This window comes from Panthera uncia, chromosome F1 (assembly GCF_023721935.1).
Source record: "Panthera uncia isolate 11264 chromosome F1, Puncia_PCG_1.0, whole genome shotgun sequence".
Taxonomy (NCBI): Eukaryota; Metazoa; Chordata; class Mammalia; order Carnivora; family Felidae; genus Panthera; species Panthera uncia.
Genome location: NC_064813.1, coordinates 9,095,307 through 9,113,480, shown reverse-complemented (window position 1 = coordinate 9,113,480; position 18,174 = coordinate 9,095,307). Strand labels below are relative to the sequence as shown.

The 18,174-nt window shown below is 37.7% G+C and overlaps 1 protein-coding gene and 1 long non-coding RNA gene across 2 annotated transcripts in view; both read left to right on the top strand.

The window, feature by feature from the left end:
• The window catches only part of FMN2 (formin 2), a 346,387-nt gene that overhangs the window by 157,426 nt on the left and 170,787 nt on the right, over positions 1–18,174 (top strand).
• On the top strand, positions 10,344–12,366 carry LOC125925886 (uncharacterized). Its single transcript, XR_007458918.1, has 2 exons — positions 10,344–10,738; positions 12,191–12,366. It is a non-coding gene; the product is annotated as an uncharacterized LOC125925886 (long non-coding RNA).

The window sequence follows — 18,174 nt, the reverse complement described above, 5'->3', positions numbered from 1 at the left end:
GAAAACTAGAAGGGGAAGAGTACCAGCACAGATTCATTGAGGCTCATATTTTGGGACTTCTGGGAGTTCTTTCTTAACTGTTTTTATTTGCTCAGAGAAGTAAGAGCAAGGTCATCAACTGGGAACCAGAAGGTTGAAGGTGGTGTTGGAGGTTTGAGGAGAATGGAGAGGGTTCTTTACCAGAGTGGCGGAGTAGGAAATTATAGTATGACCACAAGATAAGAGTAAAGGACCCATTTGAGGTGAGTGGCCATAAATTTAAGGATGGTTCATGTTTCTGGCAGTCATATTCATCTGTGAGGCATGCTCATGTACAGTGTGTTAAGAGTGGTTTTAACAAATGTTGAGTTTTGCCATTTTACTGAGACACCTCGGGGGAGGCAGGAGTTAAAGGGCATATGCATGTGGGTATAAATAATGGTCTATGGTTGAAAGTGTGTGTTAGGACATAAAGGAGGCATGTAAGGGACAAAATAATGGGAGGGGACTCAATGGATCATGGGTCCTGGTGAGACTGACAAGAGAAAACTTTGAACTCACCTTGGGGGTTATATAAACTTGTACTTCAGGTGACTTAACTGAAATCATCATGTTAACACCTAGTTTCACCTCAGCAAAAGGAAAATGAGCAATTAGCATTGTTGATGGAAGATGCAAGAATTTTCTGAGGCAGGCATCAGTGTTTATGTTGCTTCTCCAAACTAGACATCATTTGCCATCATGGTCCTCAAGGCATTGGCTATACTGAGCTACTCAGTTTACTGAAAATAAGTGAGTTTTCACAAACCTTCAGGATTATATCCTACTTGAATCTAATGTGACATTGCTTAGAGTATTCTAGATGGGCTAGGAGTTAGATCAAGTGGAAAATGAAGAGCAAAGAGAAATATATTTATGTTGAGCATATTATATATTTTTATTGGTTCTGTCTGGAAATGGGGCAGAATGCCCAAGCTCTCTTTGTTTTCCCTCATTTGTGCATCACATTTTGTTCATCAAGAAAATGGACTTATGCAGTAGATAATTGGAAGTTGTTTTACAATCAGATTGTGTTTTTACATTATTTCCAATGAGCAGTTGGCTCTAGTAATTATTCTTCCATAAAGAGGAACATAAACAGGAACAGCTTTCTTGATTTGCTAACACTCCTGTGAAGATAAATTTGAAATATTTGTCCCTAGACAAAATATTAGTAATTAAATACAAACAAATTTGATTACTCTTTAGTGGACTACTGGATAACGTTGAAAATTTGTGATAACAGCCATTTAAGGGAATACAAATTGAGTAATTTATGATCTCCATGTTGATATTAATTATTTCCTTTGGAAAGAAATGTCATTCTTAGCATTTTTCATTTTAAAATTCAAAATTTTATAATCAATCTGTTTTAGACCTGTTAGCTTCCATGCTTTTAGACTGCTATATTTTGATGCAGTTATGTCATGTATTTCTTCCTTTAAAAAGTTTTAATTAATGGAGAATGGAAATGTGTTTCATAAATATTATGCCTCAATAAAAATTGTTTTACACTTTAGAAAATCTCTTCATGGTCCAGTTTAATAGACAGCCAGATTCTCCTATCTGCTTTTGCATTTATTCAGTTGCTATATGTTGTTTTGGTTGAAATGTATGAAGAAAATCTGTCTTCACACAGATAATGCAGCTGGAAAGAGGTATTAGTCTTTCAGATTATGGTGGCTATTATTCTTTTGTTTTAAAGTTTACTTATTATTGAGAGAGAGAGAGAGAGAGAGAGAGAATGAATGCATGTGAGTGGGGGAGGGTCAGAGAGCTTGAGGAAGAGAGAGAGAATCCCAAGCAGCCTTCATGCTAACTGCACAGAGCACAATGCAAGGCTCAAACTCAGGAACTGTGAGATTATGACCTGAGCCAAAATCAAGAGTCCAATGCTTAATGGGCTGAGCCACCCATGTGCCCCTGGTGGACATTATTCTTAATACTACACCAAAACTAGGGGCACCTGGGTGGCTCAGTGGATTAAGCGTCCAACTTCGGCTCAGGCCATGATCTCACAGTTCGTGGGTTCGAGCCCCGCATTGGGCTCTGTGCTGACAGCTCACAGCCTGGAGCCTGCTTCAGATCCTGTGTCTCCCTCTCTCTCTGCCCCTCCCCTGATCACACTCTGTCTCTCTGTCTCTCAAACATAAATAAACATTAAAAAAATATGACTTCACTCATATGAGGACTTTAAGAGACAAAACAGATGAACATAAGGGAAGGGAAACAAAAATAATATAAAAACAGGGAGGCGGACAAAACAGAAGAGACTTATAAATATGGAGAACAAACTGAGGGTTGCTGGAGGGGTTGTGGGAGGGGGGATGGGCTAAATGGGTAAGGGGCATTAAGGAATCTACTCCTGAAATCATTGCTTCACTATGGGCTAATTCGGATGTAAATTTTAAATAATAAAAAATCTTCAACAAATAGTAGTTTCCTTATAGTTATTTGCAATTTGGAATTTCAAAGCCATATCAATAAACTTTTCACACATTAAAAAAAAAAAAGATTACATTTCACTCAACGTTAAATACATCGATCTGCTAACATTACCTTATTTAACTGAGTTAAGGCATTTGGATGACTTAGATATTTGGCAGAAAACACAAATTTAGGAGTATGGGTTCACTTAAATGAAACCCAAATATTCATTTAAATTCTAACAGGCTCTGCTATGTTTTGAAGTGAATTCCAGTTACAATATGTGTGTGCTAATGTTGGTTGTTTCAGTGCCCTGTTTTAAGCGTAACTTGCAACTATGCAGAGAGACATTTGGGGGTCCTGGACTCACTGCAGCGGAAGAGTGGAAACTAGCATCAGAGGGTCAGTAGACCTTATCTCAGCCATAATCTCTGGAATGAAATATTCCCGTCATCAGCTGCACGTAGCAAAAGGTCTGGGTGTCATAAGGAAATGACATCAGTTTTCTAGCATCTGTGATATGCCCTCGAGTAGTAATTTCAGAATACTTAGTAAAAGGCTTAGATTGTTGAAATATGATGTAGTCTGGGGAGTTAACTTTCAGTCTCAATCTCTGACTCTTTTATTCTGTGCCAGAAAGGAATCCGGCAAGACAGGATGAGTTTTCCTTTGTGGCAGCCTGGCTAGTGAGGATCAATACACCTACTCTCCAATTTCCTCACTTAGAAGAGAGGAGGAGGTGTGATATTCTCCGGGAATTCGAGGAATAGGAAATTGTTTTTCTTGAACAAGAAGGTTCATGATTTCAGCTAAGAGTATTTTCAAGTATTTTGGCAAAGTGTTTTAGCCACCAGCAACCATTTCCCCTACGCAGATACGTTCAGATGGGCTCTATACACCTTGAACGCAAGGAGCAGACAAAAATACAAAAGAAGCTTTGTGTGTGGGAATTGTGAAATTTGAAGTCTGCATTGTTTTAATGGTTGAAGGTTTTATGGGATTATTTATGTATAGGAATACTTAAGGAAAATATATTAGCAAATTTTTGTGATGGTGGAAAAATGTTCTCTTGGTCAGTCAAAGCCAGTGGACTCCATTGAAAGCTTTTCTAAATAGTAACGCTCACCCTCTGTTTTACTATTTGTGCATATTGCCAGTCATCAAGGGATGTCAGGAAGCTCTGGTCATAAAAATAGCCTTCTTTAATTAAATAATTTCTTAATAAACCATGAGAAGAAAAGGATACACGCATCTTACTCAAATCCACATTTGGGAGGCATCGTAGTTGCAGAAGTGCTAGAAGTCACTGGATATTTAAAATAATGAAGCATAAATTATATTAAAAAATAAATAAAATAATGAAGGAGGGGCGTCTGGGTGGCTCCAACTTCGGTTCGGGTCATGATCTCGCGGTTTGTGAGTTCGAGCCCTGCATTGGGCTCTGCGTTGACAGCTCAGAGCCTGGAGCCTGCTTTGGGTTCTGTCTCCCTCTCTCTCTGCCCCTCCCCTGCTCACCCTCTGTGTCTCTCTGTCTCAAAGGTGAATAAACATTAAAAACAAATTAAAAAATAATGAAGGAGGTGGATGGGGAATGAGGGATGGGGGAGAGGGGAAAAATGGGTGATGGGCATTGAGGAGGGCACTTGTTGGGATGAGCACTGGGTGTTGTATGTAAGCCAATTTGACAGTAAATTATATTTAAAAAAAAAGAAAACATGAAAACTGAAAAAATAAAATAATGAAGAAGAAGGGGGGACAAATAGTCCCCTTTGTCAAGGCAGGATGCTGAGCATCTGGTGGTCATTTCTGAACCCTAGGGAGTGGGCAGTATGATGACAGAATAGCAGATAGAAGGAGGAAAATTCCTCCAACAGTGGCCTTTCCATTCACCAGACAACTACTAAAGTTTAATTAAGGCTCAAAAGTCTAAGGGGATGAATTAGAACGGAGGCAGTTCCATTTGAAAAGTTTCTGTTTTACTTAGAAGCGACTTTTATTCATTAAAAGCACATCAGAGTAATCAGAATATTTGGAACTCCTCCCCATATTTAACTGATCTCTCATTCCCAGCAATGAAAGATTACACTAATCCACACACACACACACACACACACACACACACACATCAAGAGAGAAGAAAGAAAAACTTTCATTAACTGAACAAATGGCAGAAATGACTGAACACACACATAAACTAGAGCATTACATTTTTGCACGTATTAACTGCATGTTGAACTAAGTAAACCACAAAATGATTCTTAAGGGAACTTAAGCATCATGTGTATTCTTTAGATGTTTTTTTCTCAAGTTTTTTGGCAAAATAGTCATGAGACAAGTTGTTAGTCAAAGTCATCTCTGTGGTACAATGAAAGGAATTACCGTAACATGTCACGTCTTGGTATGCAAGCTCTCATATTCTCGGTCGTATATGTTCACAACTAAGTTTTCTTTATTTTTTGATAGATCTTTAATTTTCAGTGGCTAAACTTCTTGGTTTCTTTTCCTTCCTCAACATGTCTGCCAATAGATAAATGTTAATATTTACTGAGGAAGCTATGTAAGTGCATGTTTAAGTAAATTACTTTAAAAAATGACTTTTAAACCACAATTATAATCTTTATGTTTGTAAGTTCAGGCTTTCTCTTCGGGGTTCCTTTTGAAATCAGACATGTTTGTGAAGAATTACCCCCCAAAAAGTATGACTGTTATCTGTGTGAAAGTTATTTTGGCACAAGGCATTTTAAATTTCTGATAGATTGTGTACTTTTGGAGCAATGTATATGCGTGCATTCAAAATAAAACTTAACAGTGTTCCCCCTTTACAGTATGTGTTAGGAAACAGTGGCAAAATGTGGACAGAGTTAGGGTCCTATTTCCAGGGAGGCTCACTAAGCTCTATTTTACAAGAGCATAAATGTTTACCTAAGCAAGAAGGTGAAGTCCGTTATGCCCAATAAAGGACATTTTGCAGTGCTGGTTTACGGAAAACATTCAACAGACAGTGGATCTTTTACACAAAGTACAGTGCGTTGTTTGAAACTATGTATGCTCATCTATACACTGTGCTTAAAATAAACACTATCTGGGAATATGCTAGTCTTTTTTTCTTTCTTTTTATTCCACACCCTAGATTTTGTCACCTGCCAAAGTCAAATAAATCTTATCTAAACAGTTGAGATAAGCCTTGAGTTGTACCCAGTATGGTCAAATCAACAAACCTCTTCAAAAACAGAAATGAAATACAATATCACTAGATTAAACAGTCTACAATGGCAATCATGTTTGCATTTAAAGATTTTATTCCAAAAGGATTACAGTGTTGGTATCCGTTTTTCCCCCTGCCTAGACAAGAAGGCGACATACTGAGTCAAACAAAATGCATTTGCTCTCTAACAATTTAACTTGCGTGGCTCTTATAAACAAGGCCCATAGGTGTATGAAGCCTACTGACTTAATCAGTAACTCATGTCATTAACTTTGTATAAGCAAGTATGCTTGAGAGGTACCAGTGGTGGATTGGGTATCAGATTTGTTTTTTTTTTTTTCCCCAGCAGGAAAGCCTTTCTTTATGTAGCCTAAGTACAAAAATCTGTAGAATTCTGGCATTTTATTGTCTGTACCTTACAACAAATCCCTACCAGGTTAAACTGCCTGAAAAGAGAAGGTAGTATAAATGGCTATGTATTCTAAATTAATAGGATATTATAAAAATGCAATTTTCTTCCCTTCTAAGTCACATATCAATTTAATTGCTAATGCGCACCCTACAAGGGCGGGAAGTGTGTCTGAGGTTTGCCACCACCAGGTCCCCAGGGCTGAGAAGGCTACCTGTCCTGGAGTTAGAACACTATGAATATTTATTCCAGAAATGAATAAATGATGTTTTCAAGAAGATGCTATTTACTTTGCAGATAAATACAAATATTTTATAATGATTTAATCAGTTGCTGATATCTAAAAGTATGTTTGTGAAGTGAATATATTTTTATTTATAGTTAAATGGTTCCCTTTCAATGTCACACTGTTTAATTGGCAATTTATTTATAAGTGATAAGCAGTAAACATGTCATGATGTCAATCAATGTCATTTTTAAAACTACCTCACAGATAGTATTAACTTCTGTGCACTTCTTGACCATAGAGTATTTTATACACTGCCTGCTGGTTTGAAAATAACCCATGTCCCCACTGGTCTTTAAGTACATCTTCACATACTCGCACTCAGCCTCTCGCACATCTGAGAGTTAGCCCAACCGGATATACAATTGGGGTTCTGATGTGATGCCTTTCTTTTATTTTTAAGGTCCAAACAATAATATAAAATACATATCTTCATTTTCTAATTTATATTGTTGTATAAGAGCAATTGTATGTATAAAGGTATATATGATATTCAGACATTTAGAGAGAGCTAAGAGTCTTCCATTTTTGGGTCCCCACTATGGCAAGGACTGTGTTCCACCTCTTAATTTGACAATAACCATTTGAGGGAGGTGTTAACATCATTATATACCCATTTCATATGTGAATAAACTGAGACTCAACTTATCAAGGATCTCCCAAGGGACACACACTACCTAGTCACAGATCCATGGTTTTTTTTTTTTTTTTAATTTTTTTTATGTTTATTTTTGAGAGAGAGAGAGAGAGAGACAAAGTGCACGCGGGAGAGGGGCAGAGAGACAGGGAGACACAAAATCCGAAGCAGGCTCCAGGCTTTGAGCTGTCAGCACAGAGGCTGACACGGGGCTCGAACTCATGAACTGTGAGAGTCAGACACTTAACCAGAACTGAGCCACCCAGGCGCCCCCACGAATCCATGTTTTTAATCCAGGTTTGTGTGAATCCAAAGCACTGAGGTTTAAGGTTTCAAGAAATTTTAGAAAAAAATCAAGAGTAATTATTTGGGTAAATTAGAACTTCTCAATAAATATGTTAATATATTAACCAGGGATTTGAATGGAGGGGGCAATAGCAAAATTTAGAAGTCTTATAAATGTAAAAGGAATGGAGTGTCACTGTTTTAATTTGGAATCTTTAAAAGAATGCTATTGATGTATTTGTTGTTAAATTTATTATGGTCCTTAGATAATCCAGAATTCCTTGAAATATTATTCAAGAATTTGTGTGTTTCGGGGCGCCTGGGTGGCTCAGTCGGTTGAGCGTCCGATTTCGGCTCAGGTCACGATCTCGCGGTCCGTGAGTTCGAGCCCCGCGTCTGGCTCTGGGCTGATGGCTCAGAGCCTGGAGCCTGCTTCGGATTCTGTGTCTCCCTGTCTCTCTGCCCCTCCCCCGTTCATGCTCTGTCTCTCTTTCTGTCCCAAAAATAAATAAACGTTAAAAAAAAAAATTAAAAAAAAATTAAAAAAAAAAGAATTTGTGTGTTTCATGTGTATGTTAAAAATTTGTGGCAACATGTCTCTGGCAAGTTCCCCACAGTGTGGGAATGTACGTGTGGGACAAGCCCACATGCTCAAACATGTATGATGGTTGGATGTGTGAACAATGGAAATGTTACATTATCATTTCATATTCTTATCAAGTGTGAAGTTTAGGTGAATATGGTGCCAAATATCTTACTCTATGAAAAAATGTTAGTTTTAAAAAAAATTTTTGGTTATGTTTGATTTTAACTAAGCCAAGCAAAACCAAAAAAAACCTTTAAAATTGCTTCACTGCATCATTAGGAATTTTTTGCTAAGTAATACATTTTGACAGTGTTTTAAGTAACTCCCCAGATGTGAGGAGTTTTAGTTGGGAGTTAACGCGTCAGTATTTCCTTATAAAGGGTTCTTGCTCCATTGTCGTCAGATTGCACAGCGATATGGACTTACCAAAGGTTTCTATGCTTTACTGAATTTCAAATAAAAATGTGAAGTTAATAATTCTAGGCATTGCTGCCAAAATGTTTTTTTTTCCCCTTTTGTTTTTTACCTTTTTATATCTTCCTGGCAGGACAAACAGAGCAGTATTAGAAATTACGGAATGAGTAAAAACTGACCGTTTGCATCCACCACAGACTGTAGATATGAAGGAGGGAGAGGAAGCTGCTTCCTCTTCAAATATCTTTCTTTTCCTTTTTATGTCTCAGTTTCTTCCTACATTGTCATGCAGATGGCTTTGCTTATATTGTTTGCAACAGATCCCACTGCCTCTGCCAGTATTTGGCTTTTGCTTTCTCAGGTGTTGCTGCCTTCATGGATTGATGGGACCAATAACACAGATATGTGGTTGATAGTGTCTCTTTCTTAAGGTCAGCTAGTATGGCTTCTTTCTGAAGGTTCAGTAATGATTTTGTTTTTCACATTATACGCTTTTTTAGTTTTCTGCTGTTTGTGGAACACTCTGGCATGAGTGTATGATGTATTTAAGGCAAGATCCTATCAGGCTATTTAAAATCTCCTTGGAGGGACAGAGCACATAATTCTGTACAAAAGGAGTATCTGAAATATATCAGGTGATTTGTATTTATGTTAAAAGGCTCAATCAAGAGGTCAGAGATGTCGTTATGAGCCATGGTACTTAGGGAGTGTTTCAGAGATTACTTAGGCTGCAGCTTGAAATTGCTATTTTGTTAGAGATAGTGGTTTATCCACATTGTCCACACTTCTCAACTTCCCCTCTGTTCTAGGTAACCATTGGAAACAATTCTGGCCAGTGAGGCAGAAGTAGAAATTTGCTAAGGATTCACACTTAATAGACATTGCACATACTTTCTTGCTGCTTACCTTTTTCCTCCATTTTGCCTGGAATGTGAAAGTGATAGATGGAGTTATGGCAGCTATTTTTCCACATAAGGAATAGGTATTTAAAGACCATAAAAAACTTTTTATTGTCTGTAAGCTTTTTAAAAACTTTCTGAGTCAATGCCAACCTATCTCAACTTTGTTTAAGTCATTATTTACTCAGATATTCTTTTTACGGTTGAAAAGTTTTTAATGAGTGCAAATGTATTTAGCACTTTTGCCATATTATCAAATGGCGGATTGTCAAGAATATATTCATATTTCAGATGTCTTTGTTATACTCTAACTAAATGGCTGACATTACTGCCTAGAATAGTATAAAATGAGCCAAACTTTGAAGCAGGAGGCGAGGAGGACTAAGTTATAAACCAACATGATGAATGACGTCTTTTCCTCTCATTTAGGCCCCGTGTCTTTCATTTGCATTCCTAATACAGCAAAGGGTTTGGAATTCAGCTATTATTCCTCTTTAATTCTACCAGGATTCAGATACTCTTTTTAAAAATATCTTTCCCGGGGCGCCTGGGTGGCGCAGTCGGTTAAGCGTCCGACTTCAGCCAGGTCACGATCTCGCGGTCTGTGAGTTCGAGCCCCGCGTCAGGCTCTGGGCTGATGGCTCGGAGCCTGGAGCCTGTTTCCGATTCTGTGTCTCCCTCTCTCTCTGCCCCTCCCCCGTTCATGCTCTGTCTCTCTCTGTCCCAAAAATAAAAAAAAAAAAAAATCTTTCCCTTTACCAACTGTACTCAGTGTGTGTTAATCACTCTTGTACTTCTGCACCCACCTATAGAAGTATTCCTCAAAATAGTTACCTAAAAACCTTAAATTTAGTTAGATAAGAAAAGGGAAATGTTTCTATTATTAGGTAAAGACTTAAAAGAGAAAGTAAGCTGAAAAAGTTTCCAAGTTATGGTCTGTCATCTAGTTTCAGAGTCCCTGAAGTTAAAAATGCTTTTGGTGGAGCAGGCGATCTCATGAATGAATTTTGTGAACACGGGGATCACCCAGGGCAGGACTTCTGGCTGTGTTAGCATATGAGCCAGGTGCTGTATATTTGGCAGAATATGGTCAGAAGGGAGTATGTGGGATCTAGTCTTGGGAACTGGTCAAAACTGATTATTTTCTCTAAAACTCCTATTATTGGGATGCTGGCCATCCTGAATTGGTCTAATGTTCTTAATGTTTTCTCCTCTTTTTGATATACTTTTGGGAAATACTCTCTCATTTATTTCCCATACCTTCTATTGAATGTTTCTATGATGTTACCATGTTTTTATGTTTGGAGAACCACTTTATGTTTCCAGTTTGGAGGGTGTTGCAGTAATCCAGGCAGTAGTTGGGAGTGTCTGGGAACAGGGTGGTAGCAATGACAATGATGAAATGAAATCATATCTGCATGTATTTTGGAATGTAGAACCATGAGGATTTATGATGTACTTGGTGTGGAATGTGAGCAAAAGGAGTTAAGGATAGCCCAACCAGCAGATGGGTCTCCATCATGTGAGAGAGGGGAGAGTGTGGGCACAGTAGGTCTACCTTTAGAGTTCCAGGTGAGCATGCTGAGTAGACTGTTGTTTCTACCAGGGGAAGGTTCAAGAAGGAGGTTGGAGGCTAGAGAGGAAAATGTTTCAAATCCACCATGAGACTATAAGAGATCACCAAGAATAGGAATGTAGATGGTTAGGAAGAGGTAAAAGGGTCAAGCCCTAGGATCCTTCAATAATAAAAGGTTGGAGAGAGAAGGAGCCAGCTAAGGAGAATGAAGAGTGGGGAGCATTATGAGCAGGAGGAAGAAGAGAGTGGCATTCTGGAAGCCAGATTAAGCATGTGTATCTGGAGAAAGGAATTATTCACTGTGTCAAATGCTGCTGAGATGGAGGAATGTGCATTTGGATTTCACAGGATTGAAATTACTGCCGACTCAATAATCAGAGCAAAAGCTTGAGGGGGTGGGATTAAGAAGCTAGGGTAGAGAAGAATGTGAGGACAGTGGGTATTGGAAAACCTTAGGAAGATATGGAGGAGTCTTCTGTGTGTGTGTGTGTGTGTGTGTGTGTGTGTGTGTTTCCCTCCCCTGTTTGGTCTCTACTTCCCCCCAAAGGTGAAATTTTTTATTTCACTGAAATGTACAGAGAGGTAGAAATTATCTTCACATGTGTCCTTTTTCCTGATATTAAAGTATAATGACTAGTTACTTGCAATTCCTTAAAGAGATCTCAGAAAATTTTGCTCCCCAGTGGCTGGGACATGATGACAGCTTGGAACCATTTTAAATGAGAGATGCTTCTGATCTCTTATTTAAGATGAGTTTCTACTTGAACAGAGGTCTTTGCTTTGCTTCTCAGCAATCTGCAAGGCTAACTTCATCTTAGCTTTTCCTGTGGCTTCTCAATTCCAAATGGGGTAAAAAGATGGTTTCTCTAAGCCCTTATACTCTTTCTTACTATGTCAGTGAGAAGAGGGCATGAACTGTAAATACAGGCTGATTTGCACTTATTGTGTGTTTAAGCTTTCTGCTGACTCTGCTCCCTTCCCATATACCTTAACCAAAATCAGTGTTGATGGTTTCCCTGTGGGTGAGACGTGTTTAGTCTCCTGTATTACTATCTGTACAAGTGGAACTGTGATTTTTTTTCCTTTTGCTGAGAATGTTTTCAACCTACTTTCTCTAAGATCTCTCAGTCAAAATACTGATTTTGAGCGATGTTGGTAAAATAGTTTTCTTGTAGGAACGTTAGAGGGTCCATAATAACAATAAACACAACCAACATTTTCTGAGTGTTTGCTACAGGCATGGCACTGCCTCTGAGTGATTTATTTGAATAATCTCCTGCAAGAATCCTATAGGGTGGGTGTTTTATTAGGTCTATTTTGCAGATTCGAAGCAAATTGAGATACCCTATGTTACACAGATAGTAATAAGTGGTGTATTCCACTGCCTTCCACTGACATTTGTCAAATAATGATATGGCATCCCATATTATTATTTTATCTTTTTGCAGTATGAAGTCATCTAGAGTGAAGTTATTTGTTTACAAAAGGGCAATCAGGGTGAGCTCAAGGAATATTCAGTTTGTCCAGGCAAGTTAAAGGTACAGTTAAGTTTCAGGAATTAACTAACCTCAACCTATTTCAACCTTTTGACATTCAATGAAGATTTTTTCCCAAGCCTCGTATGTACTAGGTTCTTCTATATTTTGTGAAGTTCACAATAAATTAGGCGTGATCATCTATGGTACAGGGAAATGCCTGTCAACATTATCTCATGTTTCCGTATGTCTGTATATCATGCCTCATATAAACTTATTATCAATGAGACTAGGAGGCTTAGCTGATTTGATAGATTATGCCTGTATGAGAAGTCAGCTTTCATGTAATAGAGACGGCGGGATGTTACTTCTAAGATTGGGTTGCAAAGAGAAGGTGGCCTTATCCTGTACGCCCCCTCTAGATCACTCTGAAGGAAGTGAACTTCCTTCACCCTGTTGTCTTATTGCGAGCTTACCTATAGAGAGAGACATCTGGCAAGAAACTGAGGCCCACAGCCACAGTTTCAGCCAATAACCAGTGAGGAGCTGAAGCCCTCAGTCTGAGGAACTGAATCCTGCAAACAACCACATGATCTTGGGAATGGATCCCCCTACAGAGTCTTCATAGAAGATCTCAGCCCCAGCCAACACCATGACTGAAGTCTTAGGAGAAATCTTGAGGCAAAGGTACCCAGCTAAAACCGTACCTGAATTTCTGAGGCACAGATAATATGTTTGTTGATAACATGATAATATGTTTTAAGCCCCGACTGAGCTTCAGTGTAATTTGCTGTGCAGAAATGGATGACTAATAAAGCCTCTTGATAATAAACACCATGAGGTTTTCTACTTTTGGGGGCTTCCACCCCCAGTTTAGCAGGGCATGTGAGAGGGAGGGATTAAGGCAGGAAACCACAGTGACTGGAGTTCAGGGCTGGTGGAGGGAAGGGGCCATCAAAAGCAGTCCTGAGGCTGCTCTAGTCCTATCCCATTGGGGAGATCCCAGCTTAAAATACAGACTGGAGTAAAGCAGGTACTAACAGTGTTCCATGGCTTAAAATATTGCACTCAGTAGGAGTAATTGCATCATATAGAATTTCACCAAGAAGTGAACTACTTTATCTGGCTGCTCAAAATATATGACACATTTACAAATTTGGCTAATAATTAATGTTTTCTGAACTTTTGTTTTGCATGAGTTTCTTTTAACAGAAACTCTTAAAATATAGTCCTTTCCCTTTTGTGTACTTTTTTTTTTTTTTTTTTTGGTTAGAAGCACAGAGACTGGGTTCTTGTTATTATGCAGAAATTCAGACATACATGTTTTATTTCACTGTAGTCCGAGTGATTTAACATCATAGTAAGTTAGAATAAGCAACATGTACCACATTTCTGGTGTTGAAGAAGGCAAATATGTGTTAATAGCAGTGTCTAGGGAATGTGAGACGGGCCTATGACGATCACCTGTTTGTGTGTATGTGTGTACAATGTCATGTGCCCAGCATACAGCCATTTCCCATGATAGGTCTAGAATTCTTTTTATGTAACACAGTATCTTAGAAACAAAAGGAAATAGATTTTTTGTTAGCATAGTTTATTTTGATACATTTTTAATGTTTATGTATTTATTTTGAGAGAGAGGGAGAGGAGGAGGGACAAAGAAGGAGGGGGAGAGATAAAATATAAAGCAGTCTCCACAATGTCAGCTTAGAGCCCGATGTAGGGCTTGAACTCATGAACTGTGAGATCAAAACCTGCGCCAAAATCAAGAGTCAGGTGCTTAACCAACTGAGCCACCCAGGTGCCCCTTTTGATACATTTTTAATACCTTACGTTAAATTGACTGAGATCTAAAATAGGCTATTTCACTCTTTGTTTTGTAACAGCATGTTTTAATGCGAAGTGCATTGGATCTCAGTGTATACTCAGTGAGTGTATACCAGTGGAGTTCATTAAGGAACGAGCTATGGTCTCAGCTTCTGATTATTGAAAGCAAAAGTTTAATCCTGGACCTAATTTTAATCTAACACATTCCCAGCTCAATCTCCAGTTTCTAACCAATGTATTGACAGATAATACATTTTAAAATTAATTACATAAATTATTCCATGGCTTCTTGGATTAGCCTTCTTACTATAAAATTGCTTATATTCTCCACATAATAAATATATTCTACAGACACAAGTTATTATCCCACTTGATAAAATCTCAGAGAAGCTTAGTGTCTTGATCAATGATACACAGCCTGTTGATAGAAAAGCCAGAAAGAGTACCAAGTTCTTCTACTTCGTTATCATATCTTGGACATTTTATAAAAGTTTAGGCTTAAAAATTAAAATGCTATCCATTTTGGTCTGGAGTGATTATTAACACATGGTCATTTATAGGTTTTTTTGAAGAGAGTGTTAAAAACCTCCATATGTTCTAATCCTGGAAAGTCAGCGTGTTTTACAAATACGCTGATAATCTTTTAATATGCAAAAAAGGCCAGAGTGGCCTCTCAACACCGTCTTAGCCCTTGTATCTTTCTACATAGAAGCAAAACAGATGCTTCTTGGCCAAATTCAAAGTAGCATTTATCTATATATATTTTGTGGGAAAGCAATTAAAATTGCTTGGTAGACCTACAGGGGAATGGCTGGGTGGGAAAGGTGATGAGTCCCAGACAATGATGGCTGCTCCTGGAAGTCTTAGAGCAAAGAGTAGGGAATGAGTGTGAAATATTTGGCTTCTAATCTTAAGTGTAATCACATTAGCACCTAATGGAATATTAGAGAATAAAGTAATCTGAATTAAAGATTTATCACTGAATATCCTTCCAAATTTGGGGTTTATTTATGTTGTGAAATCTTAGTCTCATGCCTAATAATTTAAATGTCAAGTAAAAAAGACAGAGCATGATGAACGATACCCAATAGCTGTAAGCCAGGCTGTCATGTAGTTGTAATAATTCATCATTCGTATGAGAGTGGAACCCTTAATAGATGCAGGTGGAATTTTTATTTTTGGTCCATGAGGGCACAAAACACAAGTAGGAGAAAAAGAAAGTTGTTTACCTTTGGGTTAGATAATAAAGCTTATTAAAGCCAGAAGAGTTGAACTTTTGTGAGAACTCGAAGAGGGAAATAACGTTAACCAACAACATGCCAGATTCTTTTACTTGTTCCTGCCTTTGGTCCCCATGAGACCCCAAATCTTGCTAATACTTTCTATTATTTTCTTTTACCCTTAGCCCTGTCCTCCATAAAGAAACTAAAACTTGTCAAGTAGCTTACTTGAAATAATGTAGCAGTGAAGAAAAATTTAAATTTAAACCCAGTTAAGTTCTATGTTCCATGTTCCTTCCACATCCATAAACCATCCCATAAAAATAGCTTTCCCTTTTGGGGGAATAGAGGAACTATCACCTAGACATAATCTCAAAAAAGGTGTTTTCCTCTCAAAGAAGGCTGAAATTTTGCACATGGAGTCAGGGGATTTGCGAGGCGCTTTTTCTTGAATGTTTTGCCACCTTAAAACCTGTATTTCTAATTCCATTTCTATTTATTTCCATTTCCATTTCTATTTCTATCTTTTCTATTTCTATTTCAAAATTCCTTAGCATGTCCACACCTAGAAATCTGATTGCAGTGTTCTCTGCACAAAACCAGTTTTCTGCAGCCTTTCGAGGCCGAGTAATCAAGCACGTCCAAATAGCTCCAATTTCAAATCATTGTTACTGAAGTAACTGTTAACCAGTGTAATGAGGTATTATGGTCCCTGAATGATAAGGACACTACATTTATTGGCTACATGAGTAAGTGCTTTGTTTCATTTCCTTGTTTTTAGAATTTTATCAGTTGAAAATACACAATGTACCTAATCACAGATTTTAAGATTTCGCTCTAGCACTAGATGACAGCACTAAATACTTAGTAAGATATGATTTTAGTCTGATTCTTGATTTCTGAAATGTTAAAATTTGCTTTTTAGATTGAGTAAATATAGCACCTCAAATAACCTTAACCTTTCCCAAATTACATCTTTTGCCCTTATTTCCCTTCTAGAACGCCAGTCAGAATCCATTCATCTGCCTGTATCTAATCTCTAATATCCAACTACACAAGCATGACTATATTGTTCCCTCAAAACTGCAATTCCCATCAAATTGTGTTAGCGTCTCTCAAGTGTAAAGCCAACTAAGTGAAAATTGCGTGGAAAAATAGTAACAGTGTTTTCTTCCATGGAAATTTCCTTGAGGATGACTAAAAAGTGAAGTTTCGGGGCGCCTGGGTGGCTTGGTCGGTTAAGCGTCCGGCTTCGGCTCAGGTCATGATCTCACAGTCTGTGAGTTCGAGCCCCACGTCGGGCTCTGTGCTGACAGCTCAGAGCCTGGAGCCTGTTTCAGATTCTGTGTCTCCCTCTCTCTCTGTCCCTCCCCTGTTCATGCTCTGTCTCTCTCTGTCTCAAAAATAAATAAGCGTTAAAAAAAAAAAAAAGTGAAGTTTCATGGGTTAGGAACTTTTGAGGACTTGCTTAGGACCATATACTTATGGTTAGGTCCACATGGTATTTATTAAGATATTCTTCAGTACCTGACATTGCATGAGGTAAACAGATGAGAAACTTCAGTATATATATCTAAGCAAAATTTCATGTGGGGAACACGTATAGGAATAACATGTTTTAAAACCAGGATAAACTCAGAGGACAATTGTATCTTTTATGAATTTTGACTTGAGTATCAATGATTTTATTGTGTCTTTACATTATTCTGAGAATGAAATCTTATACTAAGTTGACCAACAGCATTTCTTTCATTGTTTTCCTATCAATCTTTTGCTGTATCACCAGAGGAATGTTGAAATACTGGATTATTATCTAATGAATTCCAAAGTCAGAGACCTTTGGATTCACTGTAAGACTTTCTTTAAGGGCTAGACTGCACAAATCCAAAGGGGGGTAATTCCATACACGAATTTGCTATCTTTATTTGGATTTTATGTATTTTGTTACATTATAGCCATATTACCTCCAGTAAAAATCATTTGTTAATCCCTTTTAATTAATTTCTGAAATAGAGTCAGAGTTAGCTGGCTATGTTTTTACTACTTTGAGTCATTAAACAGATTGTGATATGTTTGTCTTATGTGGTCTAAGGAGTGAAAAGATTTGTCTGAGAATTTTAATCAAATTCTTCGATAGATATTTGAGACATAATTTTTTGGAAATGGAGATAGTGGAATATTATTAGGATGGAAGTATCATATTCTACTTACTATGATCTTTGTTGGCAAATCTGGGCTCTGTTCCCAGCTCCAAATAGAAATGCTAAATTGTCTTGGTTAGATTTCTCATCCATCATATGCTTCAATTTCCCACTTGTCTTTTTAAATTCTTTCTTGGGATTTTGCCAGAATCCACTAGAAAATGTCTCATATACTTTAGGCTTTGAGAGAAAAGACACTGTAAAATGCCTCAATTATCAAAATAAATCTAACCAATTTGTGATTATCCACTTTGTGATTTTTCTCCCAGAAACCTTTAACCCTAGAGGAGCTTCATTGGCTACTTGGCATAGATCTGATCAGGGGAAATTCACATCATTTCTAGCTAATATATACATGTAGGTAATACAGAATGCTTTTGATTAATCTGAATTTGCCCAAACTGAATTATAAAACATACTGACTCCATAATCCAGCATGCTTCTCAGACCAAAAGAAATGCATTTAGGAACATATTCCCCGTTTCCTATTATCAATTCCCCTTCTTCCTTGTATAAACATGGGTAGTTTGCACATTAAGAATTGATTTTTAAGGGTGTATTTGTGCTAGCATCAATACCATAGTCAAAGAATTATCCTTTTATTATAACAATTTAAAGAGTTATAATGAGAAATGCATCCATCATTTTTATATTAAGTCCTTCAGTTCAGTGATTCGATTTAACTTTTGTCATAAGTCTAGGTAAATTG